The 27817-nt window shown below is 38.1% G+C and overlaps 1 protein-coding gene across 1 annotated transcript in view; it reads right to left on the bottom strand.

Annotated features, from left to right (window-relative positions):
- znf469 (zinc finger protein 469) overlaps window positions 1-27817 on the bottom strand; it is a 434364-nt gene that overhangs the window by 60487 nt on the left and 346060 nt on the right. Inside the window, exon 3 of the mRNA XM_072279066.1 lies at window positions 7041-7095. The gene's annotated coding sequence lies outside the window, so the exon portion shown is untranslated. The remainder of the gene's footprint in view (window positions 1-7040; window positions 7096-27817) is intronic.

Below are 27817 nucleotides of genomic sequence, written 5' to 3'. Positions count from 1 at the left end.
CCAATTGTATTTCTTTTTTTATTATTATATTTGTGCTGGTGGGAACATGAGCACCTACACACACCAATTTTCCCTGAATGACAAAATAAATGTACAGTATGATTTGCACATTGTAACTTGAATTTGACACAAAATGTGAACAGTCAAACTAATATCTAAAAGGTAAGTTTTTATTTGATGCTCTATGTAATGAAGTAGAAATTCTAACTGAAAATATACAAATAACTGAAGTGCGTAGCAATCTCAATATTCAAGTAATTAGTCATCTGGAAGTTTTCTTTAATAGGTATATCCGGTGTGTTGCCTGACATGATTAGAAAAGAAGTTATTTTCTACAGTGTTAGTTAAAAATATGTTTCACTAAAATGTTACCTAACAACAAACACAACTCAATTTAATTGCTAGACACTGCAAAGCATAAAAGACAGGGAAGGTTAAAAAGGCAAATTTCAAACTATTCTCTTGTTGCTGGAGGAATGATAAAGTCCCCATAATGACTTTGAGCACACCAAGAGGGGCTTAAGTCAAATTTAATGCATTGGGATAATTGCACAACAATTCTGGCATTCAGTCATTATGTTCCAAGCCTCTAATACAGAACTCCCACTTCTGCATTAAAAAGAGATCACATTCTGTGAATTTGACTTAGATGTTTCTGAAAACTTAAGTCAAAAAGATTGAGGAAATTCAAATTGTTTTACATAAAGCCTGAACTACTTTGATATTTTTTGTACCAATTCCACAAAATATCTGAACTTCTTTAACATTCTTTGTATAAAAATGAGAAATTAATTAAAATTTATGCATTTTCACTTTTTCTGCAGGGGTAGATTTAAGCTACCAAAAGCAGGCACTGAAGGAATAGTTCAAATTTGTATAGTTTTATATTGAACTAGCAATTTTTAAAAGTAAATTCTTAACTTACTATATGTATCTTTAAAATATTTCAATGGTTTCAGACAGCAGCAAAATAATTACTGAAAAGCTTATACAATTGCATTTTCTTTCACAGTTGCACTATTTCATATACAGTAGTGATGGATCCTTGTTCACACTGATTATGAGAGTTTGCTATGGCCAATAAAACACACAAGGTATTTTGGGGTAAAAATTTATTGGCATAACTGATGTGGAAATTAGCAAAAATAGGACATATTTTGAATGGATGTTGCTGGAGGATATTCAAACTCTGAGCTAGTTAACATGTTAATTTTCTTGTTTATGCAGTCAGTGACAACTGGATATTTCTTCTTTCTACAGCTTTCTATCTTTGGTTTTGAGAAGGTGACAAGGAAATGAGACAATTTTCATGTGTTAACATTAATCTTAATTACACTATTACATATACTTAATGAAGTGCAGGTGAAGGTTAGATTGAAATAATTATTTATAATATAAACACCTTTTCTAACTTCTTGTTGTCACTACTATATTTGTATAGTTTTTCTTGATGCTATTAAGATGCATTAATAAAGAGGAAGATCGTCTCTCAATATACATAGGGGAGTCAGGACTCTACAGCCTGCAACAGAACATACAAAAATAGTCTACTCATGTTGAAGTACATATTTGAATTGTGAATAGGAAATCCTTTAATAAGTTAGATTAAAAAACAAGTATTTAAAAATAGTAAAAAATAACTGCATATGGTTCAGTTTTGTGTAGTTTCAGATTTGTCTTTTATTCAATGTACTATTCACAAATGAATTTATAGAGAAATGTCATTCACGTACTCTCAGTATCAGTTATTAAATTATTTAGCAAAATAGTTACTTGAGAAGAGGGTGACAGAATATTAGTAAGATGTAGGGGGCAATAAAAACGTCTGGCAATCGAGGCCTGCTATGTAGATTTGATTACATTAATTACAAATGTCTCATTGAATTCTCTGGTGTTCGTCCTGACTACATTCAAAAAGTATCCAATGATTTCTCCATTTACATTTTGTTCAGGGGCAATGTATTCACAGCAATCCGAGGCAAATGGATTCCAGAATGGCTTTTTAGTCATTATTTGTCTGAAGTGACAGGCTGTTTTGCCAAACCTGTTTTTCAAAATTTAAAAAATACTTTGCTGTTTTATAATGCAATTTGACTCCTGTTGCTTAGAGATACAGTGGCATGCAAAAGTTTGGACACCCCTGGTCAAAATTTCTGTTACTGTGAATAGCTAAGCGAGTAAAAGATGACCTGATTTCCAAAAGACATAAAGTTAAAGATGACACATTTCTTTAATATTTTAAGGAAGATTACTTTTTTACTTCCATCTTTTACAGTTTCAAAATAACAAAAAAGGAAAAGGGCCCGAAGCAAATGTTTGGGCACCCTGCATGGTCAGTACTTAGTAACACCCCCTTTAGCAAATATCACAGCTTGTAAACGCTTTCTGTAGCCAACTAAGAGTCTTCCAATTCTTGTTTGGGGGATTTTCATCCATTCTTCCCTGCAAAAGGCTTCTAGTTCTGTGAGATTCTTTGGCTGTCTTGCATGCACTGCTCTTTGAGGTCTATCCACAGATTTTTGATGATGTTTAGGTCAGAGGACTGTGAGGGCCATGGCAAAACCTTCAGCTTGCACCTCTTGAGGTAGTTCATTGTGGATTTTGAGGTGTGTTTAGGATCATTATCCTGTTGTAGAAGCCATCCTCTTTTCATCTTCACATAAAAATTGCTGGTGAACGCAGCAGGCCAGGCAACATCTTCAGCTTTTTTACGGACGGTGTGATGTTTGCTTTCTGAATTTGCTGGTATTTAATTGAATTCATTCTTCCCTCTACCAGTGAAATGTTCCCCGTACCACTGGCTGCAACACAAGCCCAAAGCATGATCGATCCACCCCCGTGCTTACCAGTTGGAGAGGTGTTCTTTTTATGAAATTCTGTACCCTTTTTTCTCCAAACATACATTTGCTCATTGCGGCCAAAAAGTTCTATTTTAACTTCATCAGTCCACAGGACTTGTTTCCAAAATGCGTCAGCCTTGTTTAGATTTCCTTTGCAAACTTCTGACGCTGAATTTTGTGGTGAGGACGCAGGAAAGGTTTTCTTCTGATGACTCTTCCATGAAGGTCATATTTGTGCAGGAGTTGCTGCACAGTAGAACAGTGCACCACCACTCCAGAGTCTGCTAAATCTTCCTGAAGGTCTTTTGCAGTCAAAGGGGGGTTCTGATTTGCCTTTCTAGCAATCCTACGAGCAGTTCTCTCAGAAAGTTTTCTCGGTCTTCCAGACCTCAACTTGACCTCCACCGTTTTTGTTAACTGCCATTTCTTAATTACATTTCAAACTGAGGAAACGGCTACCTGAAAACACTTTACTATCTTCTTATAGCCTTCTCCTGCTTTGTGGGCATCATTTATTTTACTTTTCAGAGTGCTAGGCAGCTGCTTAGAGGAGCCCATGGCTGCTGATTGTTGGGACAAGGTTTGAGGAGTCAGGATATTTATAAAGCTTTGAAATTTGCATCACCTGGCCTTTCCTAATGATGACTGTGAACAAGCCATAGCCCTAACAAGCTAATTAAGGTCTGAGACCCAAGCTAATTAAGTATGTGAGAGCTCAAATCTCTTGGGGTGCCCAAACTTTTGCATGGTGCCCCTTTCCTTTTTTCACTCTAAAAATTGTATAAAACAAAAATAATACACTAATCTTGCTTAAAATGTGAAAAAAATGTTTTGTCTTTAACTTTATGATTTTTGGAGATCAGTTCGTCTTCTACTCACTCAATTATTCACAGTAACAGAAATTTTAACCAGGGGTGCCCAAACTTTTGCATGCCACTATATACAGAGTCTATTACTGTATCACTGCTCTCAAACTTGTCAGTATACTGTAGCTTACTTGGAAGCAGACGATGGGAACTAACTGCATGCTACTTTATATATTAATGTGTGCTGGTTTCTTTCAAGACACACTTGTGTTTTGGGAGGAGCATTGCAGTGCTCTCTTATGGCTCGGAGAATAACCTACTACTCTGTGCAATGTGAATTTAGCAGCTACAGTTAATCTCCAATAATCTGACACTCTCTTTGTTGGAAAGAGGGTTGTAATGAACGATGAGGAACATGGGAACAGGGCCTCAATGAGTTTAAAGGGAGTTTATAAAGCTTCATTTGCTAAGCCATCAGTACTTCCAAACAATGAGATAGTGGATATTAATAGCTTCCCTATTTTGTGTACTCATTTAATACATAGCCCCTGCAAATTATCAAGGTTTGGCAATGAGTAGGAGTTTCACTGAAATATTATTTTCAGAGGATAATCCTGCTAGAGACTTGCTGAATTTGAAGCAAAAATCTTGTTTTATTCCAAGACCTATAGAGCCGATTAGAACCTGGTATTGCAACAGGTAGGGAGACCAGTCAAAGAACATTCTCTTCTCTCAGTTTCTCTGTCTCCACTGTATCTATTCTCATGATAAGACTTTTCATACCCAGACATCCAAGATGTTTTTTAGGAAACAGGGTTTACCCTCTATTACTATCCATGAAGGCCTCTATTTCCCATCCTCACCCTATTCCCCTCAACATAACAGGGATAGGGTTCTGCTTGTCCTCGTCCAATACATCATTCTGCACATCTTCTTATCCCCTCTCCTCTCCATTTTCCACAGGAATTGCTCTCTCTACAACTCCCCTGTTCGCTTGTCGCTCCTCACTGATCCCCCTCCAGCTATGTATTGCTGCAGCTGTGCTAAATGTTACAACAGGCCCTGTACCTTCTCTCTCGCCAACATTCAGGGCATTATACAGACCTTCTAGGTGAGTCATACATCACATCTGAACCCATCAGGTGCTCCTAGTGTGGTCTCCTCTGCCCGATGCAGATCGGGGGATCACTTCTTCGAGCACCTTTGCTCCGTCCACTGTAATAGGGATTCTGTAATTCCCAGTTGGCATCAATTTGAGTTTCAATTCCCATTCCCACACTGACATAGCTGCCCATGGCCTCCTCTTTTCCCAAATTGAGGCTAGACACAGACTAGAGGAAAAACACTCCATATTCCCATGTTCAATCCTGACCTATATGACCGTCTATGCTGCTTGTCTGGAGTTTGTATGATGCATGGGTTTTCTCTGGCTGCTCCGGTTTTTTCCCGTGCTGGGGTGGGTTATGGTTAATGCAAGATGGGGTTATTAATGGGCATGTGGGGAGAACAGATTACAGAGAAAATTAGAGAAACAATGAGATTGCACTGTGAGCCTTTTTCTATAAGACCCTAAGACATAAGAGCACAATTAGACCATTTGGCCCATCGAGTCTGCTGCCCCATTTCATCATGGCTGATCCATTATTCCTCTCAGCCCCAATCTCCTGCCTCCCCCACCCCCGTATCCCTTCATGCCCTGACTAATCAAGAAACTACTAATCTCTGCCTTAAGTGTATATAAAGACTTGCCCTCTGCAGCTGCTTGTGGCAACAAATTCCACAGATTCACTACTCTCTGGCTAAATAAATTCCTTCTCATCTTCATTCTAAAAGGATGCCCCTCTATTCTGAAGCTGTGTCCTCTGATCTGAGACTCTCCCACCATAGGAAACATCCTCTCCACGTCCAATCTATCAAGGCCTTTCACCATTGGATAAGTTTCAATTAGGTCATCTCTCATTTTTATGAATTCTAATTAATACAGGCCCAGAGCCATGAAATGTCATTCATATGACAAACCATTCAATCCTGGAATCATTTTCGTGAACCTCCTTTGAACTCCCTCCAATTTCAAACTGTCCTTTCTAATATAAGGGGCCCAAAACTGCTCACAATACTCCAAGTGAGGCCTCACCAGTGCTTCTTAAAGTCTCATCCTTGCTTTTATGTTCTAGTTCTCTTGAAATGAATGCTACACTGCATTTCTCTTTCTGCGTCACACAAAATATGGAAGTGAAATATTTGTTCTTCTGCAAGTTAGATAGTAGGCTTCGTGTCTTTGCCTTCTCAAATTTTATAAGCTACACGACAAACCTGCTTCTTGGCATCAACACAGGATAAACTTCCCCTTTTCACTTCGTAGCAATGAATAATTTGTCGATGTTTCATTTGTAATGGCAGATTTACACTGATCAGATGTTTTGCAAGTGATATTATTAAATTTTGTAAAACATGAATGTATTTAAGTTAGCAACTTGTCTCAAGATTAGTGCCAGGTCAACTTCCCTTTTCTCCAGGGATTCAAACATTTTAAATTTCTGTGGGTCATCTACTAAGCTTTTTCAGTAATTTTGATTTGAAGGTAATAGAAACCCTATTTACACAAATAAACACGAATGTAATATGGTATAAAAAACCCTAACGGGTTATTAAAAATGTCATTGCTTTCCTATGAATTTTTATCTAAATGAAAAGCCATCTCTGTTACTTGATGCATCAGGAATCCCAATCATTCTGCATCTGTCACAAAAGTAATGCTTTACATTGCTCCCTTCCCATTCACAGCGAAACTTAACTGATAACACAGCATTTATCATAATGCTGTGTGATATCTAATCAGTTTAAAATTTGTTGTTATTAATGGGAATGACATGCAAAAGTGCAGCACCACCTAAGTTCCAAACATGATGGATTTACATAATCTTATTATAATACAATAAAACACCAAAATCAACACTGGAAATCTTTCAATGGCAAATATTTTAAAATTTTGGAAATACTCAGAAGGTCAGGCAGCACCAGTAGAGCAAGAAACAGAGCACATAGGGGAAACAACTTAAAGGGTTAAAACAAAATAAAATTATTGATCTGAAGCATTAATTCTGTTTCTCTCTCCACAGAACTGGTCCAGCTTATTGAGTATTTCCAGCATTCTTTTCCCTCTATTTCAGTGAATACAGCATCTAGGCAAAAAATAATGGAAATATTATAAATTACAGTAAGAGCATTTTAGTTATGCAGCTGTCATAGGTAAGCTATTCAATATTATAAAGAACAAATATACTTTAAAATAATTTAATCATTCCACTTTTCTTTTGACTAAAAGTATTTTATCTTGAATTATGAGTTGTTCAATACATTTAATGCAAATAAGTATACTTCATTTTTCTCTGACCTTGACATATCTGCGGGTCCTGGTGATATCCTGTATTTTTACTCAGTTCAGTCACCTAGAAATACACAAATCCAATCAGTATTTATTAAAGAACACCTTAAGGTGCAAAGCATTAAAGGTATCTGTCATGTACAACTGAACCTGTTAGGTGTTTTCCTTTGTAGTTTTATCTGCCTTTCCTTGCATGTTGAAGGTATGTGTTCAGGTAGATAAAGCATGCAAGTTTAGGGAGAAAATGCTCAAAGGCAAAAAAGGCCAATGACACTGAATCTTATAAATCCTATCATGTACCATAAAAATAAAGCAGTAATACATTTGGGCAATACTTAATCTTCCATATGTACTGGATTAATATAAAAATTAACCTCCAGCACAAAAGCATCAGGATAATACTGCGGAAAGGGAAATCAAAGAAAATGTATCTAAAATACTGCCTTTCACTATCTCAGAGCAGTTCAGAATTATATAGTAATGTTTGCAGAGAAACTGACCACAGCAAGGAGCTATTGGTCAGACTTCTTATTTTCACATGTTAATTTTGATAGGATAAAAACACCATCAACACCAATTATTGTCCTTGACCAAAAACTTTCCATATCACCCTTTACACTCCTGCTATGAAATCCTTTATGTGCTCCTGACAGAGCATTTAGGGCTTCTTCTTGACATCTCAGCTTATGAATGAAGCACAACAGCTTAAAAAAATCACGTTAGCACTATTTTCTTAGGATTAGAGGAGGCCAAAAGGAGGCTTAATAGATGTTATAAATCATAATTTTTGACAGATTTAACAAAAAGACTAATTTCTCTGTTGAGGAGTTATCAAGGAGACATTCAATTGAAAGCAATCAGTTAAACCATTGGAGTTTAATTACTTTGCCTGGGGGATTGTTGGAGTATGGAATCAAATACCCCAGAAAATAATTGGGACAGAGACAACTTTTCTTTCGAAAGGAAAGCCGGATAAATTTTGTAATGCAGAAAGAAACTAGGTTATAAGGAAATTAGGTCACCTTTTGGTTTGTCCTGTCAAAGAGGCAATATCGACAGAGGCATCTCAGGTCCTTTGGTTGAAATCCTCTTGGAAGTAAAAATAACTTATAGACACTAAATAGTTCATTAAAACACCATTGCTTAGAAATTCATGCCAATGAGTACACCGCATGGCTGCTGTGTAGCGCACATTCACTGTTTCAGTTGTGTGCCCAAGTTGAGAATGAGCTTTTAGCTTTTTATAAAAGCAATATACCAGCCAGAAATTTGAATACATCAGAATGAGTTTGGAGGCAGCAAGCATCAGTGGTCATTAGCCCAAATGTAGCCTTGAACCGGCTGGGTCAAGACTTAATGGAGATTGCAAGCACGCATACCAGGCTGGGTCAAGACTTAATGGAGATTGCAAGCATAGGTTTAGGCTTCTACTGATGACCAATGTATTAGAGAATTGGCAGGAATTATGGTTGATCCTGTGCTGATGGTGGTAGGGTTTGGGTTGAGGCAGAGTTTGCGACTGAGGCGGATTGAGAAAATGGGATTGGCTAGATGAAAATGGGATAGAGATATGATGTGGGGAATGGTCAGTAAGTTCCTAGTGCAAGAGACAGGTCGGTGGCAGTAGGGGAATGGGGAGAAGTAACCAAAGGATAAAGGTTAAATATTGAATTCATCTTATTAGGGCCCATTTAAGTGATACTCTCAATAGTCCTAATTTAGAGAATGCCCAAACCCAACTACTCCCAGAACAGAACTACTAATTTCATGCACAACATTAGAATGGCCCAGAAATCATGTAATATGTGCAAGCATGCCCTATATAAGCAAACAGTTGAATTCCAAAGTGACACTAAAAGTCCTGAAAAATGGTCAGTTTCATTTTCAGTGGGGTTTAATAAAACTAGGAGCAGAATTAAGCCTTTTGGCCCATTGAGATGCTCTTCCATTTGATCATGGCTGATTTACTTTCCTTTACCAATCAAGAACCCGATAAATATACCCGATTACTTGGTCTCCACAGATTCACCACACTCTACCTAAAGAATTTCCTCCTCATCTGTATTTGAAAGGGAAGTCCTTCTTTTCTGAGGCCGGGCCCTCTGGTCATAGACTCTCCCACTATTGGAAGTATCCAAGTATCCTCTCCACATCTAAACTAGATGGGGCTTTCAATATTTGGTATTTTTCAATGAGATCCTCCCTCATTCTTCCAAATTCTAGTGAGTAAAACCTCAGCATTAAATCCTTGCTTTTATATTCTAGCCTTCTCAAAATGAATGCTAACCTTGCATTTAACTCCCTTCCTACTGGCCCACCTGCAAGTTAACCTATGGGAAATCCTGCACCAGGACTCCCAAATCCTTTTGCTCCTCTGATTTTAGTATTTTCTCCCTATTTAGAAAATAATCTACACCTTTATTCCTCCTGTTAAAGTGAATGACCATAGACTTCCCTACACTGTATTCCATCTGCCACTCATTTGCCCATTCTCCTGATCTGTTTTAAGTCCTTCTGCAGACTGTTTGCTTGCCCAACACTATCTGCACCTTCACCTATCTTTGTATCATCTGCAAACTTGGCCACAAAGTCATCAACTCTGTCATCCAGACCATTTACATATAACATTGAAAGTAATGGACCCAACACTGACAGCTAGAACACACTAGCCAGCTAACCAGAGAAGGTCCCACTCTTTGCTTTCTGCCAGTTAACCAATCTTCTATCCAAGCTAGTATCTTTTCTGTAACACTACAAACTCCTATCTTGCTCAACAGCCTCATGTGCTGGACCTTGTCAAAGGCAGTTTGAAAATCTAAATAAACAACATTCACTGACTCTCAGAATGCTGGAGGAACTCAGCAGACCAGGCACCATCTATAGAAAAGAGTACAGTTGTTGTTTCAGGCTGATACCCTTCAGCAGGACTCTAGTATGCCCTTTCCTTTGCTTTTATGCTGTCATTGACTTCTCTTGTCAGCCACAGTTGCCTCATCCTCCCTTTAGAATGGTTCCTCTTGTTTGGGATGAAATGATCCTGCATTTTTCAAATTACTCCTAGAAACTCCTGCCCTAATAATCCCCCCTCTATCATGCCTGTTCACCAAATTAGTATTTCTTTTACTATTTTAGTAGAGAGTTTCTGATTACGTACAAACGATAAGGTAATAAACAAAATACATACAACCCACTTGGTTATTTATCTTTTGTACACATCAACTTAAATATGTCAAACTGCTGAAGGGTCTCAGCCCCAAAGATTGGCTGTACTTTTTTTTCACAGACACTACGTGGCCTGTTGAGTTTCTCCAGCATTTTGTGTGTGTTGCAGATATCAAGCATTTTTAGTGTGAGTTAAATCCAGTGCAAATCAGTTTTGTGTTAGTTTATGAAGCATGATGCTGAGAATAAGTCTTTCCCACTAAACTAATCATGATGCACATAAAATCAATCAACTTTATGTGCCTTCTAATTGTGGAATCTTTTAAAATTAAACTTTAAAAAATCAGAATTTCTTACTAATAGTAAGCTTGAGAACCTTTTTTACTTCATTAAAAACTGAAATCAATATATTTCATTAATTGTTTTGTTTAGTCTTGGAAAGTCATTTAAATATGGGTTATTCACTGTTTTGTTTTTATAATAAGTCAAAAGTGATAATTTGATGTAAACAAAGAAGTATTGTCCAAGTCAAGAGAGATTTTGTGAGAATGATGGCAAATAAGTGACAATAGGAATTGGAAAGTGAGTACATATTGTGCTGGGATCTCTGCATGAGCCTAAAGATGTCTAAGATATGTGAGTAGAATTGTATAATAAGAATACATTGGATGTGGCATCTGTTCAGTACATGCCAAAATAAGTCAAAACAAGATATAAAGCTTTTATGATTATCACTTCAATCTAAATGATAGCAATGGTGCTTGTGGAAAAATGATGCAATTCATTATTTCGCTGATAAAAGAAGTATTTAAAGTACTGTGAGTGAAACAATCTGCTCCTTTTCAACAGTTAACGTGGACTGGAATGTGTGATTCATGGTGGTAGAGGAGCGGGGACGGGATTGTTCACTTATTCTCTCATTACAAACAATACTCAGGGGTTATAATTTTCTGTATGGGAAAGCTGATAGCTATGTACTGGTTCCATATTATGTAAGATGGTTGATTTTCCTTTCCATGGAGGCTATTTCATCTCTGGTCCCTCAATTAGGCGTGTTAAGAGCAATATTTTCCATAGGTTGTTGGGGGGGGGGGGGTTCTTTTCATTGCATCTCAGTGCTTTTTGATGAATCTGCTAAGAAATCCAGTCATGCTGACTGCTGTTATTATTAATCACAGAAGGACACTGCCTGAGAGGATCAAATGCCAAACAGCCTTTACAAACATTGTTAAGATCCAACTCCTGAGTACAGTTTTATAACTTTGCTTCTGGCTCATGCAAATGTAAAGTAGTAAATGCCAAGTCTCCTAGCTATTTCATCCACAAACTTGGCTTCAATTGAAGAGCAACATTTATAGGGAACTGAAATTGAGAAAGGATTATATTAAGAAAACACATTGCATATGTTCTATGCCATGGTTTGTCTATGCATCAACCATTTTAGATGAAGTCGACACAAAAAAATGACTGGACTGGAACATAGTAGGCATTGCAATTATATAGCTGACTTCACAATTTTCCTTATCAAATTATAAATTGCCAATAACCTATTCCTAAATTCCTATTATAACCTAAGTTCAAAGTTCAAAGTAAATTTATTATCAAAGTACATATATGTTACCATATACAACCCTGAGATTCATTCTCTTGTGGGAATTCATAGTAAATACAGGAAACACAATGGAATCAATGAAAGACTGCACCCAACAGGATGGACAAACAATCAATGTGCAACTACATATAGAAAAAATATAATAATAATAAATAAATAAACAATTAATATTGAGTACATGAGATGAAGAGTCCTTGAAAGTGAGTCCATAGGCTGTGGGAACAGTTCAGGAATGGAGCAAGTGAAGTTATCCCTCTGGGTTCAAAAGAATTATGGTTGAGGGGTGACAACCATTTCTGAACCTGATGGTATGGATCCTGAGGCTCCTGTACCTTCTTTCTGATGGCAGCAGTGAGAAGAGATCATGGCCTATCTAGTGGGGCTCCTTGATGATGGATGATGCTTTCCTGTGACAACGGTCTATGTAGATGTGCTCAATGATGGGGATGGTTTAGCTGTGATTGGCTGGGCCATATCCACTACTTTTTGAAAGATTTTAAGCTCAAGGGCTTTGGGGTTTCAATACCAGGCTGTGATGCAGGGTGTCAATATACTCTCCACCACACATCTATAAAAGTTTGTCAAAGTTTTAGATGACATTCCGAATCTTCGCAAGCTGCTCAGAAAGTAAAGGTGCTGCTGTGCTTTCTTCATAATGGCATTACATACTGGACCCAGGACTGAGGCTCTGAAATGATAACGCCAAGGAATTTAAAGCTGATAACCTTCTCCATCTCTGATTCCCTGAAAAGAACTGTTTTCCTTCTCCTGAAGTTGATAATCAGCTCCTTGGTCTTGGTGACATTGAGTGAGAGGTTGTTGCTGTGGCATCACTTCAGCCAGATTTTCAATCTCCCTGCAGTACTGAATTTTATGGAAAGTACATCAACATTCCTGATAAAAGATTAAATAATCAACTAGATCTTGCTGGTTGAGGTCACAGCTATGAATCCTGTACTCAGTTGGTGCAAAGGGGCAATTACATTGGCTGGTCACACCCTGCAGCTGGTGACAATATCTCACTGACTATGAGCCCTTAGGCATCAACACCCAGAGTTTAGAATACTACTGAGAAGTTTTGGCAGAAGGTTAAGTTATCATATGGATACAATATAGTAAAAAATATTGTAAAGAAGTTCTAAACAAGTGAAAGTTTTGTCTGCTCACACAGCCATCAAGGATTTGTTAGCTTTTATATGTTTTGATTTGCACACATACCTGAAACTACTAAATCTGAAGTAAATGATATATAAAAGCATAAAACAAAGTTAACACACACAAAATGCTGTTGGAACTCAGCGAGTCAGGCAGCATCTATGGAGGGAATAAACCTGATGAACAATCTCAGTCCGAAACATTGTTTATTCCCCTGCATAGATGCTGCCTGACTTGCTGAGTTCCAACATCTTGTGTGTGTTGCTCAAGATTTCCAGCATCTGCATAAAATCTTGTGTTTAAAGGCAAAATTAAAGTGCTTCAGAAGCATTAAACTTAAGTAAAATAATTTGCTAAAAACATTTTGTTCCTTATCATGCTAATTCGGAGTCTTATTTCCCCCACTGAAATAATTAGGATTTCCCATCACCCAATAGGTTGGAAGTCGCAAAGGCACAGAGGCAGTTTGTGAATCCTAGGATGATTGGGCTCAGTTGCTGAGCTCCACATCACAGCATGTGTATGAAAATCCTAGTCATATTGAAGGTTGGACGAAAGCTGGCGGTTCCGACTGGACCTGTGAACTCCAGGCTGCTGCCATTGTAGGTAGAACACTATGAAGGAGAATGCCTAATAGGGATGTCAGAATGTATGATAAAAGCCCATCTTCTCACAGTATGCAAGAGATCATCATTGCTGGCAGAATTCTAGGTGGAGACGAGATGGCGTACAGGAGCGAGATATACCAGCTAGTTGAGTGGTGTTGTAGCCACAACCTTGCACTCAATGTCTGAAGAGCTGATTGTGGACTTCAGGAAGGGGAAGACGAACACAAACCAATCCTCATAGAGGGATCAGAAGTGGAGAGAGTGAGCAATTTCAAGTTCCTGACTGTCAAGATCTCTGAGGATCTAACCTCAACATATCGATGCAGCAATAAAGAAGACAAGACAGTGGCTATAATTCATTAGGAGTTTGAGGAGATTTGGTTTGTCATTTAAAACACTCGAAAACTTCTACAGATGTACCATGCAGAGCATTCTGATATTCTGTATCACTGTCTGGTATGGGGGTCAGGGGGGAAGCAACTGCACAGGATTGAAAGAAGCTAAAGGAAGTTGTAAAATTGGGTAACACCATCACGATACTAGCCTCTATAGTATCCAAGACACCTACAAGCAGCAGTGCCTCAGAAAGGCGGCATCTATTATCAAGGACCCTAATCACCCAGGACATGCCCTCTTCTCATTGCTGCTACAATCAGGTCGGAGGTACAGAAGCCTGAAGGCACACACTCAGTGATTCAGGAACAGCTTCTTACCCTCTGCCACCTGATTCCTAAATGGATATTGAACCCATGAACACTACCTCACTTTAAAAAAAAATTATTTCTGTTTTGCACTACTTTAAATTTAACTATTTAATATACATATATATGCTTACTGTAATTAATTTGCTTATTTTTTCTACATTATCATATTGTACTGCTGCCGCTAAGCTAACAAATTTCACGAGATATGCCAGTGATTATAAACCTGATTCTGATAATCAATGAGGAGGAAAACTGATTATGTAACTCTAGAGATGTACAAGTTAATGAGAGGCATTGATCGTGTGGATAGTCAGAGGCTTTTTCCCAGGGCTGAAATGGCTAGTTTTAAGGTGCTTGGAAGTAGGTACAGAGGAGATGTCAGGGGTAAGTTGATTTTTTTATGCAGAGAGTGGTGAGTGTGTGGAATGGGCTGCCGGCGGTGGAGGCGGAAACAATAGGGTTTTTTAAGAGACTCCTGGATGGATACATGGCGCTTAGAAAAATAGAGGGTTATGGGTAAGCCTAGGTAGTTCTAAGTTAAGGACATGTTCGGCAAAGCTTTGTGGGCTGAAGGGCCTGTATTGTGCTGTAGGTTTTCTATGTTTCTTCTATGTTTCATTTCCTGCTCAGAAGCTCTCCTCCTACAGTGAAACATATAATAGAACACAGTCATTTGATACTAAACTGTTAATAATACTAATACAATGTAGAATAGGACTTCAATTTTGTAAGTTAGGGTGGTAGAGATAATTGAGAAAAAGGAAATCAAAATAGTACGAACAGTCCTTTTTAATTTCATTGAAATGATACAACTGCTGAAATAAACACTTATAGGGGCCAGGGAATTATTAAAGTAAGACTGGCTTAAGTTCAGTGAAGCTTGATTGAAGTACAAAATTGACAGGTTGTTGGCGAGGTAGTGTTTATAAAGATGATGGATTGTGACAAAGCCAGGTAAATGATTGGGAGAACCCTTGAGGAAATTCCCAGTACAAATATTTTCAATGGTTCTCGCACTTACTGGCAATAAATGCAGCAGTCATTTCATTTCATGGTGCTTAAAGGAACCACTATAGAACATCATCATCATCACAGGTTCACTTAAGGATTTTCCATTTGCTGGCTGGATTACCTACTATCTCTATTGTTGTTCTTAGTAGTTAACTTACTTTTGTTTTAATAACTCCTTGGCTGACAGTCACAAAGTTAAATAGAAACAGCTAGTTTAGGTTGGGACCACTTAGCTAAAAAAACACATGAAGCTGTTGGAAGAGGTTTTTTTCTGGCTTGAGATGTTCTCTCAGCAGAGGAAGAACAAAATAATGTCATCAGCAGATGGTCAGAGCAGCTACCCCTTCCTATCTCTCTGGATGTCAATGACGTCTTTCCACTGTTTCTCATGTCTCTGTAAGTCAGAACAAATCACTTCATTCCACTTCTTCTGCTTGTTTCACACTTGCCACCTACCCTAGGTCACATTACCTATAGGCATAACATACTCATGTATCTCAAACAACTCAAAAACCCTTAAGCAGGCCACATACTAGCATACTTCTCCTCTTATATATTAAAATTGAATGTCAGAAAACATTTAGCAATAATAGTAGATATATTCCCTTCAGTGTGAATACAAGAGGCCGCCATCATTTCAATGATAGAAACTGGACATGCAATGTCAAACATGGGAAAGAAAGGTTTGTGAGTAACTTTAATAACTTGTTTTACTGCTTCTTATTCATGCATTCAGCATCTTCTACTTAACTCATTTCTCAAGATCCACAAGAATCAGGGATTACAATAATTGAGTTAGAGACATAAATGCTAATGACACATTGACCGCATAGTTTCTCAGCAACAACAATCCAGGTTCAGTCCTAATCTCTGGTGTTGGCATTGTGGAATCTGCACATTCTCTCAGTGAGGAGTGGGTTTTGGCTTCTCTGGTTCCCTTCCACACTCTAAAGTCTGGCAGATTAACCGGCCACTGTAAATTGTCTCTAGTGAGAGGTAGGATCTTGGGGGAGTCAGTGGGAATGTGAAGAGAGTAGTATGAATGAAAATGGGTTCGTTAATGCCAACATGGACTTGTTGGGCCAAAAAATACATTTCCACTCTGCTTATTTCTAAAACTCTTAATATTGGACAAAGGTCAGGTTTAATCCCAACCTCTTTCAAACCATACACCAATGACCTGCTGCCAACTCATTCCTGAAAGTTTAAATGTGCAAATTGGTTCTGCTGTGGGTTACAGGCATCAACTTTTGCTGAGCTGGGGAAGTCTCTGAGTGACAATATTGAAAAGGTATCAGTACAGTGCCTTCAGGTCAGTAGTAGCATGGAACTCCACAATATATTTCACCTTCTCAGTGTAGGTGCTAAAATAGAAATAAATGTTCTGTGGAAAGGTCCATCTCCATGAGACACTCAATCATGCACTATGATCTGAGGAAGACATCAGTGAAGGTTTGGGAAACCAACATTCTCAGCAAGTATCCAGGCTACATGGGCTGCAGATTCTGTACTCATCCTTGAGTAGGGAGCAGGTCAATACATACAAAATTTATGCAAATTGAACTCTTCATCATACAAATACTCTGACCATGTCCTCTTCCTTAACTCAGAGTCTTGAACTCTTGTTAGAAGAGGGGCTGCAACACACACAGTATTCAAGACAATACAAGCCAAACTAAACTTCACTTTAGTCAATTATCTATTTAACCCATCAGCTTATGTCTGCATCAGGACAATCATTATGAATGAAACTCCCATTCCAGAGCTTGACAATCAATCCATGGAGAAATTCTATACATACCACCAACCAGACCCCACTATTGGCTCAACAGGCTTTGAGGACCCATATAAACCACAGTCAAATAATATGAGTCCTCTATGCAAGAATCCAGCGTAGTGGGGTCTTTGAGACAATCCAGCTCTGGTTATGGTGTGTCCAAATATCAATGTGTGTCATTGAGGTGTGCTGCTGGATAAATTCATTGCTGGGGTAAGGAAGATCTATTTGGCTACCGAAGTTGCCAGTACTTGACTTAGCAAATAAAATCCAATAATATGATTATTCATGTGGTTCAATCTCATTTGCAGAGGACCACACTGCATGGCACCTGTGTGGATTGTTCATATCAGCCATCTTCATACCTTCTGAGTAATTATAATTTGGTGTAATCAACTTATCAGGTATCACTAAGGTTGACATACAACACACCGCATTTGCTAGAATATAACACAAAGAACAAACTGCTGGGCAAGCGAAGCAGGTCAGACAGCACCTGTAGAGGCAGAGGAATAGTCAATGTTTCAGGCCAAGTTCTGCTGCAGGGAGTTGACCCAAAACATCGACTATCCCTCTACCTCCACGTGTGCTGCCTGACCTGCTGGATCACTAAGGGTTTCTGTGATATCTAGTTAATCATATCGGTTTATCGATGACAAAACTTCAACAAGCCAAGGTTCAGTTAAGAATGACATTTAGCTCAGGATTGATCTGTTCAAAGATCCATCTTGCAGAAGTGTTCAGGGTCAAAAGGAAGGAGTTACTCCACTACTGTTACAAGCATCCATTTTAATTATTTCTCCATCGCTATTGGGGGTCTAAGGTCTGGAAATCCCTCTCCATCCATATAGCCTCTCCACCTCTTCCTTCTCCTTTAAAACCTGCCTTATAATAATTCTTTGGTTATGATGTTCACATTCAATAATGTTACATTTTGTGGCTTTGTGTTCAATTTTCATTGCTTACCTACTTACATTCGAGAGCAATGTCAACACACATTATTTTAAAAATGCAGCAAGATGTCTGCATCATAATGACACAGATGGAATATGATATCTTGCCAATGATGGATATTTTGGCCCATATTCATCAAACCAAGAATTTGTCAGAATAATTTCTGAATTTCAAAGGGAGCTCAGATTAAAAACTGCTTGTCAAAACTGTTTTTGATTTCACAGAAATCTGCAACAACTCAAGTAAGGGTAATATATATTTTACAAGGTTTTGCTCATATGCTTTTGTTCATTCTTTATTGAAGCTCTAAATAGTTGAACTAGATACAGGGCTTTGAACAGAAATAATCAATCTTGTACAACATGCAACCTTTAAATGTATCACCAGGTGGCGCTAAAAAGCACATGTGGACAGCTGACAATAAATTCCCTGATGAAAGCTCTAGTAGCTTGTAAAATTTTATGATGAATATTTTTAAAAATATAGAGAAACAAGCCAAGAATACAACTGGACACAGTTGTTCAGACTTAACACTTAAAGAATATATAATTTGAATATTTTGGAATGTACAAATTAAAATTAATCTAATTCCAGGAGAATGAATATTTGTAAAAAAATTCCATCAATTAAAACTTTTCTGTATCAGTTTTCACCCATTTAATGTTGCCAACAGAAATAATTTATTTGCTAAGTATGGTTCAAAAATTTTAAAGATACTTTTTAAAAACAAGTATATAAAAAAAGAATGGTACCAGTAAAAATGCATTAAAAGGTTGGTAGGCAGCTGGCCGGTATAAAATTTTATGAATATTTGTATTTTATATTCACAGTGCAACATTGAACAGTAGGTGAGGTCTAAAGGAAGAGGGTTAGGTGAATTAGTAATCTTAACGCATGTCATGCAAAACCAGTGTTGAACAACATTCAAAGAAACACCAATGAGATTTGGGCTACAGAACCCAAAGAATAGTGTACTATTTTGATTTTAAACTATATAACAATTTGATCAGTGAAGAAATTTAAATAAGTAAGCAAAAGTTGATGAAACTGATAATTTATGTTTTACTTAGAAACAGAAAAACCTACAGCACAATACAAGTCCTTCATCCCACTATGCTGTGTCAAACATGCACTTATTTTAGAAATTACCTAGGGTTACCCATAGCCCTCTATTTTTCTAAGCTCCATGTACCTATCCAGGAGTCTCTTAAAAGACCCTATTGTATCTGCCTCCACCACCATCGCCAGCAGCCCATTCCATGCACTCAGCACTCTCTGTGTAAAAAACTTACCCCTGACATCTCCTCTGTACCTACTTCCAAGCACCTTTTAACTGTGCCCTCTTGTGCTAGCCATTTCAGCCCTGGGAAAAAGCCTCTGACTGTCCATACGATCAATGCCTCTCATCATCTTATACACCTATATCAGGTCACCTCTCATCATCCATCACTCCAAGGAGAAAAGGCCAAGTTCACACAACCTATTCTCGTAAGGCATGCTCCCCAACCCAGACAACATCCTTGTAAATCTCCTCTCCACTCTTTCTATAGTTTTCATATCCTTCCTGTAGTGAGGTGACCAGAACTGAGCATAGTACTCCAAGTGGGGTCTGACCAGGGTCCTGTATAGCTGCAACTTCCTGATCCTAGCAAAAATGCATTTCATATAGAAAATAAACAGCTTTGAATGTTACTGCACTTGAAAATTAGTTCCTTGGCTGAAGGTATTTGCAATGTTTTACTGTGATAAGGTTAATTCTGTTTGTCACATGTACACTGAAACATCAAAACATACAATGAAATGCATCTTTTTGCAACAATGACCAAAACGGTTCCAGGATTTTGCTGGGAGCAAGTGTCACTATGCTTCCAGTGCCCACACAGCAAACCCACAACTTACTAACCCTAACCTTAACCTGTCATCATCATCATCAGGTGCCGCGCCCAGTTTGAGCTTTGACTGCCATGGCCCACAAACTCCTGTTTTGGGTCAAGTGGGTCAATTCATTGGTATTCATTTCCAGTTCTCTGGCTGCTGCCTCCATCATCATTTGTCTTTGTCTTCCTTTTGCTCTTTTCCCTTCAATCTTTCCCATAATTACTGTGCATTCTAACTCCTCTTTCCTAATCACATGTCCAATGAAGTTACGTTGCCTTTTCATGATCTCGTACATTATTTCTCTTTTTGTGTTTGCTCTGTTCATGACATCCTCGTTAGATATTCGTTTCATCCATGATATTCTTTGCATCCTCCTCAAAAACCACATCTCTGCTACTTCAATTCGTTTCCTCATGTTACTAGATATTGTCCAACATTCTGAGCCATATAACATAACTGGATAAAGGTAACATTTCAGTGCTCTGAGGCGGGTTGTCATGCCTAGTTTAGTATTGGTCAGTATACTCTTCATTCTCATAAAGGTGTCTTTTGCCATCCCTATTCTTCTTTTGATATCCAAGTCGCACCTGCCATCTAATGTCATCCAGATTCCTAAGTAGCAAAAGTTCTGTACTTGTTTTATGTCTTCCCCGTTTATTCTCAGCCTGCAGATAGGATTCTCCTTCTTTTTGGATATCACCATACATTCTGTCTTTTTGCAATTGATAGACAGTCCCATCTTTGCACTTTCTTCAACAATTATATCAATTAAGTTTTGTAGTTCTTCCTGCGTACTTGCAATTAACACAGTGTCATCCGCATATCTGAAATTAATGATGTTTTCCCGCCAACTTTGATTCCCAAGATGTCTCTTATTTTTTGTAATATTGTTTCACTGTACACATTAAATAAGTCAGGGGAGAAAACACGCCCTTATCTAATGCCTCTCTTGACTTTGCTGATTCTACTAAGGCATCCTTTAGAGAGTTAAATTTCATTTCTACATGATTGCTATCATCTTCAAAAGATTCTATTTCTAGACTTTGAAATCTATTCCTTACTTCAATTGTAAATTTTTGTCTCAAGTTTTCTTCTTTAATTAATTGCAAGTAGTCAAGGGATTATTCAGGTTTTTCCTTCTTTAGTTTTTTAAGTTTTACTTTTACATGACATACTACTGGGTTATGGTCACTATTACAGTCTGCACCTGGATATGTTTTGCATTGAGTCACCGAGTTTCTAAATCTTTGGTTTATAGTAATAAAGTCAATCTGATTTCTAGTGTTATCACCTGGACTTTTCCAGGTCCACAAGCGTCCTAGATGGTTTTTAAAGTAGGTGTTCATAATGACCTGATTATTCATCTTGCACCATTCTACCCATTTCTTACCTCTTTCATTTCTTTCCCCTAGTTCAAGTTTTCCTGTGGTATTTCCATCAGCGCCTTGTCCTATTTTAGTATTTAGATCTCCCAAGACAATAACAATATCTTGAGATTTGCATCCATTCTTTGCTTGTTCAAGCTCTTCATAGAATTTATCTATATCCTCATTTGTTCCATCTGTTGTTGGTGCATATACCTGTATAATTGCTAAATCAAACAGTTGTCCTCTGCATCTAACAAGGAGCACTCTTTCTGATATTGCCCAATGTCCCAAAACACTTTTTGCAATGTTTTTATCTATAACAATTCCTACTCCATTAGTACGGGATGTTCCACAAGAATAAATTAGTTTTGTTTCTATTCTGACATGTTCCAGCACCTATCCAAAAAACTTCGCTAATTCCCATGATGTTAATCTTTAGTCTTTCCATTTCATTTATCATATTGTCCAATCTTCCTGCTTGATATAGGGTTCTGATATTCCAAGTGGCAATAACTTCCTTTTGTGTTACTTGAATTTTATGAGCAGTAGCTTGATGACGGTCGGGATCTCCTGCGGACCAGAATCAACCCTACCGAGCAAAGCATCTTCAGAATTGTCTTGAAGATCCCCTTGACGCTGTTGTGTGATATATTTTGTGAGTTTGACCATGGTTTTCTTAGCAAATAGATTCTGAGAAACCCAGTATCTAGCAACAGTGGTTTGCTATTGCCTACTGTTGGGCGAACTAAAGAAATCTCCATTTCTCTTCCCAAATGTTCATCCATCTGTACTATAGCCGTTGACATTTGAGGTCCTAGCATATCCACCTTCTCCGTCATAAGTTCAGCTACTGAACCTGCCGGATCTGCCGTTGGCCTTCGCTCGTATCCTGAGCAGGAACCCTTGCAGGTGCTACCGTTCCAGGTCAGAGCAGCCCTCGGAGCAATGAATGACTAAGGGGTAACTCCACTTACCCCAAAGCTCTGAAAATCCCCAATCAGAGCCTCATCACCAGTTGCAGTTTAGAGTCATACCCAGGACTTAACTTTAACCTGTACATCCTTGGAATGGGGTAGGAGACTGCAGCACCCAGAGGAAGCCTACATGGTCATGGGGGAGACTATACTAACTCCTTATAGATACCAGCAGGAATCAAACCCCGATCGGTGATTGGTGGCGCTGTAAAGCAATTGTGCTCACTGCTTCGATGCCATGCTGTGAAAAAGGAATGCAATTCATTATTTTTAAATAAACATTTTATTGGAATTTTGCAAATGAACACAAACACATGATGTTCCAATCTTGAATATGAAAAAAAATCACAGCTGACACAAAATGCTGATCAGTGTCAGGGTAAAGTGGCAGCTGTTTTGGGCTAAGATTCAAAGTTAAAAGTTCAAAAGTAAATTTAATATCAAAGTACATATATGTCACTATATACAACCCTGGGATTCATTTTCTACTGGGCATACTCAATAAATCCAATAACCATAACAGAATCAATGAAACATCATGCCAACAGGACGGACAAGAATCAACATACTATTATAGCAATAAGAAGTTTGAAAGGAGATCAAACAAAAATTGTAGAGAGAAAAGGATACGCTTACTATACCCAAAGAGTCAGGTTAAACATGTTCATCAGCACCATCCTGATACACTGTAATATGGGAAATCATTATTTTTAAAGCATCTTGAACATTTAAAGTACACATATATCAGTAATTAAGTGGTACATATGTTTTTCAATATATAATGTAACAAACTCAGGTGAATTTTTCAGACAGACCAGTAAAAAGTATTCTTACAGTGATAACTATATAATCTTCAGATTAAATTCTTAGTTATACCCAGTCTCAATCCCCTGCACAACATATCTGAGTGCTAGTTCTTGGGAATTTACAAGTTATAAATATTCAAGTCATATATAGTTTGACAACTCCTTATTTACATAATGACCTATCAAAACCATTGTAATTAAATTTATCAAATTAAAATCACAAAATCATCATTGAAATAAAAGGACTAATCATACAGTACGTAAGACACTTACATATGCTCCATTCAGCCATTCAAGCCTTCCAAGCTACTAAAATGATTGTGGTTGAACTTATCTCAACATAACTTCCCCAGATTCCACCAATATCTGAAAATCTTTCCACCTTTGTTTTGAATGCATACCTCTCAGTACAGTCGGCCCTCCGTATCCGCAGATTCAACCAACCTCGGATCAAAAATATTCGAAAAAAAAATTCCAGGAAATTCCAAAAAGCAAAACTTGAACTTGCCGCGCGCCGAGCACCACACTGAATCCAAGCAAATGAAGTGATGTGTAGGCATACCCTGCTGTAGCCTCCCGCCATTTCACAGATCCTCAGTCTCTCTCCAGCACTCGTTTGAGCATTGTTCGCCTCACGTCTTGTTTGTTCGCTACTTGTGTTGTGAGTGAGAGGAAGGAGTTTAAGGCTAGTAAGGGATGGCTAGCTGGCTATGTAAAGCGCTACAGCCTCAAGAACTAAAAGATCACAGGAGAATCGGCATCGGCTGATGCCGAGGCAGCATCAACGTTCCCAGAAGAGCTACGATGGTTGTGTCTGTACTGAACATGTACAGACTTTTTTTTCTTGTCATTATTCCCTAAACAATACAGTATAACAACTATTTACATAGTATTTACATTGTATTAGGAATTATAAGTAATCTAGAGATGATTTAAAGTATACGGGAGGATATGCATAGGTTATATGCAAATACTACGCCATTTTATATAAGGGACTTGAGCATCCGCGGATTTTGGTATCCGCAGGGAGTCCTGGATCCGATCCCCTGCAGATACCGAGGGACGACTATACTCGTCCAGAGTCCAGATCCCAGTGGCTCAGCACCATTTCAGTGAAGACATTTCTCAAATTCAGATTGTCAAGATGTATAACCACTCCTCCCTCCCCATCATCCTCAACATGGGTGCCCCCCAGGGATGTGTGCAGAAGCCCATTGCTGCACACTCTGCTCACACATGACTACGTGACCAAACACCTGAGTAATCACATCGTCAAATTTGCTGGTGGCACGACAGTGGTGGGTCTCATCACCAACAAAGATGGGACAACCTGCAGAGAGGAGGTGGAAGAGCTCAAGGCCTGGTGCCAGGCAAATAACCTCTTCCTAAATGTCAACAATAGAATGAAAATGGTTATAGACTTCAGGAGAACTCGTACCACTCACACCCCCATTCACATCAGTGGCACAGCAGTGGAAACTGCAAGCAGTTTCAAACTCCCAGGAGTGCACATCACACACAACCTCTCACGGTCCCTGAGAACATCCTACAGAGTCAGGAAAGCTCACCAACACCTCTACTTTCTGAGGAGGATGAAGAGAGCTGGACTTTGCACATCTATACTCATGGCAGTCTAAGTGCACAGTAGAGAGCATCCTAACAAGCTGCATCACTGCCTGGTATGGAAACTGCTGTGTGGTGGACAGGATGGCTCTAGTCACAACTGCCCAATGCATCACTGGTACTCGCCATCAAAAACTTACATACAGGAAAGCACCAGCACCATCAGTAACACACACTCTGCTCATAGACTGTTTGTCCCAGTCCCATCTGGGAGGAGGCTACATAGCATCCAAGCCAGGACCACCAGCCTCAAAAACAGTTACTTTTCCCAAGTAGTAAGACTGATCAGCACCTCCACTCACTAATTTATTATTTCCTGTCAGATAACATGTATATCCTAATGTCATTTTATGGATATTCAAAAGTATATAAGCTACTGTACCTTATGTATTTATATTTATTGTGTGTGTTTTTTTTAGTATTACTAAATGTGTTCTTTATATTTTGTGGGGTTTTTTTGTGCTACCTCAGATCCAGAATATTAATTATTTTGTCCTCCTTACACTGGTGCACAGGAAATGCCACTAAACAATCTTGAGTCACATACCTCGACTCCTTTCTATTCCCTCTTACCATCAACTTCAGATGCTCTCAATCTCCTCAACAATATTTGATTCCCTGGCTCCGACTGCCTCATTTTCAGCATCAATGTCCAGTTCCTGTACACTTTTATCATCCATCAAGAAGGCCTTAAAGCTCTCCGCTCTTTTTCAACAAAAGGCCTAACCAATTCCCCTCCACCACCACCTTCCTCCGTCTGGCTGAACTGGTCCTCACCCTCAATAATTTCTCCTTTGGCTCCTCCCACTTTCTCCAAACTCAAAAAGTAGCAATGAACTCCAGCTTTGCCTATTTTTTTGTTGGCTATGTGGAACAGTCCATGTTCCAAGCCTTCCCTGATAACGGTCCGCAACTTTTTCTGTGCTACATCAACGACTGCATTGGTGCTGTTTCATGCAGCCACACGACTCCGCCTTCTGCCTGTGGACACGTAAGACACAGTGTCTTTCTGTCTGCCTTTAATTTCTCCCTTTCCCGATTTAAACTTTGAAATCTTAACTTTATTCAGTCGGATCTTTCAAAGTGATAATTATAACTATGGCTACCTTGAGAAGCACTAAAAAAATTCCCGATACTGGTAATGGTAAATCTAAAAAAACTGATGAAGCTTCTGAAGAGCCAGCCTGGGTTAACAGATTAGAGAGTCAAATGAGCTCTATTGTCGCTGAATTAACTCAACTAGAAGGAAGTCTTCTTCCTTTGGAGGGAAAAGTTGATTCTTTCAGCTTGGATCTTAAAGAAGTAACCCGTAATGCGGCTGATATTTCTTCTCGTTTGGAAAAAGCACAACATCAGATTGTTGACTTGGAATCTCGTTCTCGTCGTTATAATATTTGAGTTGTTGGATTGAAACAGAGATCAGAATTTGCCCACATACTGGACTATTTCGCTAAAATGTTTCAATCTCTATTTCCTGAGGCATTTTCACAATTGTCCAACATCGAAGTAGCCCACAGGGTTGGAACTCCGAGGCAAGGTAAAAACAGACATGTTATTGTGTGTTTCCTCCGTATTCGAGACAAAAACCGTATTATTAAACTGGCAAGAAAACAAAGACTGTTTAAATTTCAAGGCTCTGAGATTTGTTTCTTTCAAGATTTTCCACGTGAAGTTGCTCAGCAACATTCTGGATTCGCGACCGCAATGCGAATGGCCTTTCAAAAACAGATGTATCCCTTCCTTCTTTATCCAGTTAAATTAAGGCTTTTCGCTAAAGACTCTGGGGTTCGTATCTTTGAAGATCCAGCCGATGCACTGTGTTTTGTTAATTCTCTCTCGGATGAGTCCGAAGCCTGAAGTTTAAAAGACTTCAATTATTCGAACGTTTTGCGATATAAGGAATGATGAGATCAGAAGAATTGAGAAGTACAGAAAGTCTTGGTATTAAGAAGTACCTTTATCTTTGAGATAGACTAGTTTGGATGGTTTTAACTTTAGAAGATATGGGATCTATTGGAAGACTGTAGAAATTTTAAACCATTTAGAATTTCTTTCTGTTTGCTATATACATGAATTAATTATTTCTTTTTGCTTTGTATGGTTTTGCTAAGAACTTTTAACTACTATTCGTTTCTTTACGTTTTATATTTAGATGTAAAAATTTAAAGATGGCAATGTTTTCTCTCCTGTGCAAATATTTCAAGAATTTGTTTTGGAGGCGCTTTTTTTCTAATCTAATGTTATGAAGGTTACTTTCTAAATTGAAGGCCATTTCTGTTAACTGTTTTTTTCTAACTTAATTGTAATGGGTTGTATGTTGACTGTAATGAGTCGTATACCCGGGAGAGGGAAACAGATTACCTTTTTTTATTTGTACCATTTACTTAGGCAGGTGGAGTTCAGAATTGCTTCTATGCATTTCTTGGGGCTTGCGTCGATTAATATTGACTTATTTCTGGACTTTGTAGGTTGGGTGGGCTTTTTTCTTTTTTTTTATTTCTATTTTTTATTCCTATTATGAAATTCCGGAGCGTACACAAATTATTATCATTGTTGTTTATCACTGCCATTCAAAATTTCTTTATCCTGACATGTGTTTAACTGTTTTCTTTAGATATAAAGTTTCATGATGTTAGTTAAACAGTTAAATGTTTTAAGTTGGAATGTCCATGGTGGGAATCATCCTATTAAGCATAAAAAAACATGTGAAATTATTAATCGATTCCAACCTGATATAATTTTTGTACAAGAGACACATGTCAGGTTATGAGATAACAATCAATTTTTTAAATTTTGGAAGGACCCTCAGATTCACGCAAACTCTCAAAGTAAGATTCGGGGTGTTTCCATTTTTATTGATTCCATTATTCCCTTTAATCAGGAGGATATTATATCTGATATTAATGGTAGATTTTTGATTGATAAAGGAACCATTTACAATAAGAAAATGGTTTTGGTTAATATATATGGACCAAATACTGATAAGCCTTCATTTTTTAAAGATATTTTTACTCTATTACCTGATTTAAATAAATATGTTATTAATGGGTAGAGATTTTAATATTTGCTTAAATCCCTTGTTAGATAAATCATCATCTAGACATCAGCTCCCTAATCATTCTGCATCAGTTATTAATTCCTTTTTAATTGATTAT

The sequence above is a fragment of the Mobula birostris genome, chromosome 15 (assembly GCF_030028105.1).
Source record: "Mobula birostris isolate sMobBir1 chromosome 15, sMobBir1.hap1, whole genome shotgun sequence".
Taxonomy (NCBI): Eukaryota; Metazoa; Chordata; class Chondrichthyes; order Myliobatiformes; family Myliobatidae; genus Mobula; species Mobula birostris.
Note: the sequence above shows the minus strand (reverse complement) of the source record. Positions and strands in the feature narration are given on the sequence as shown.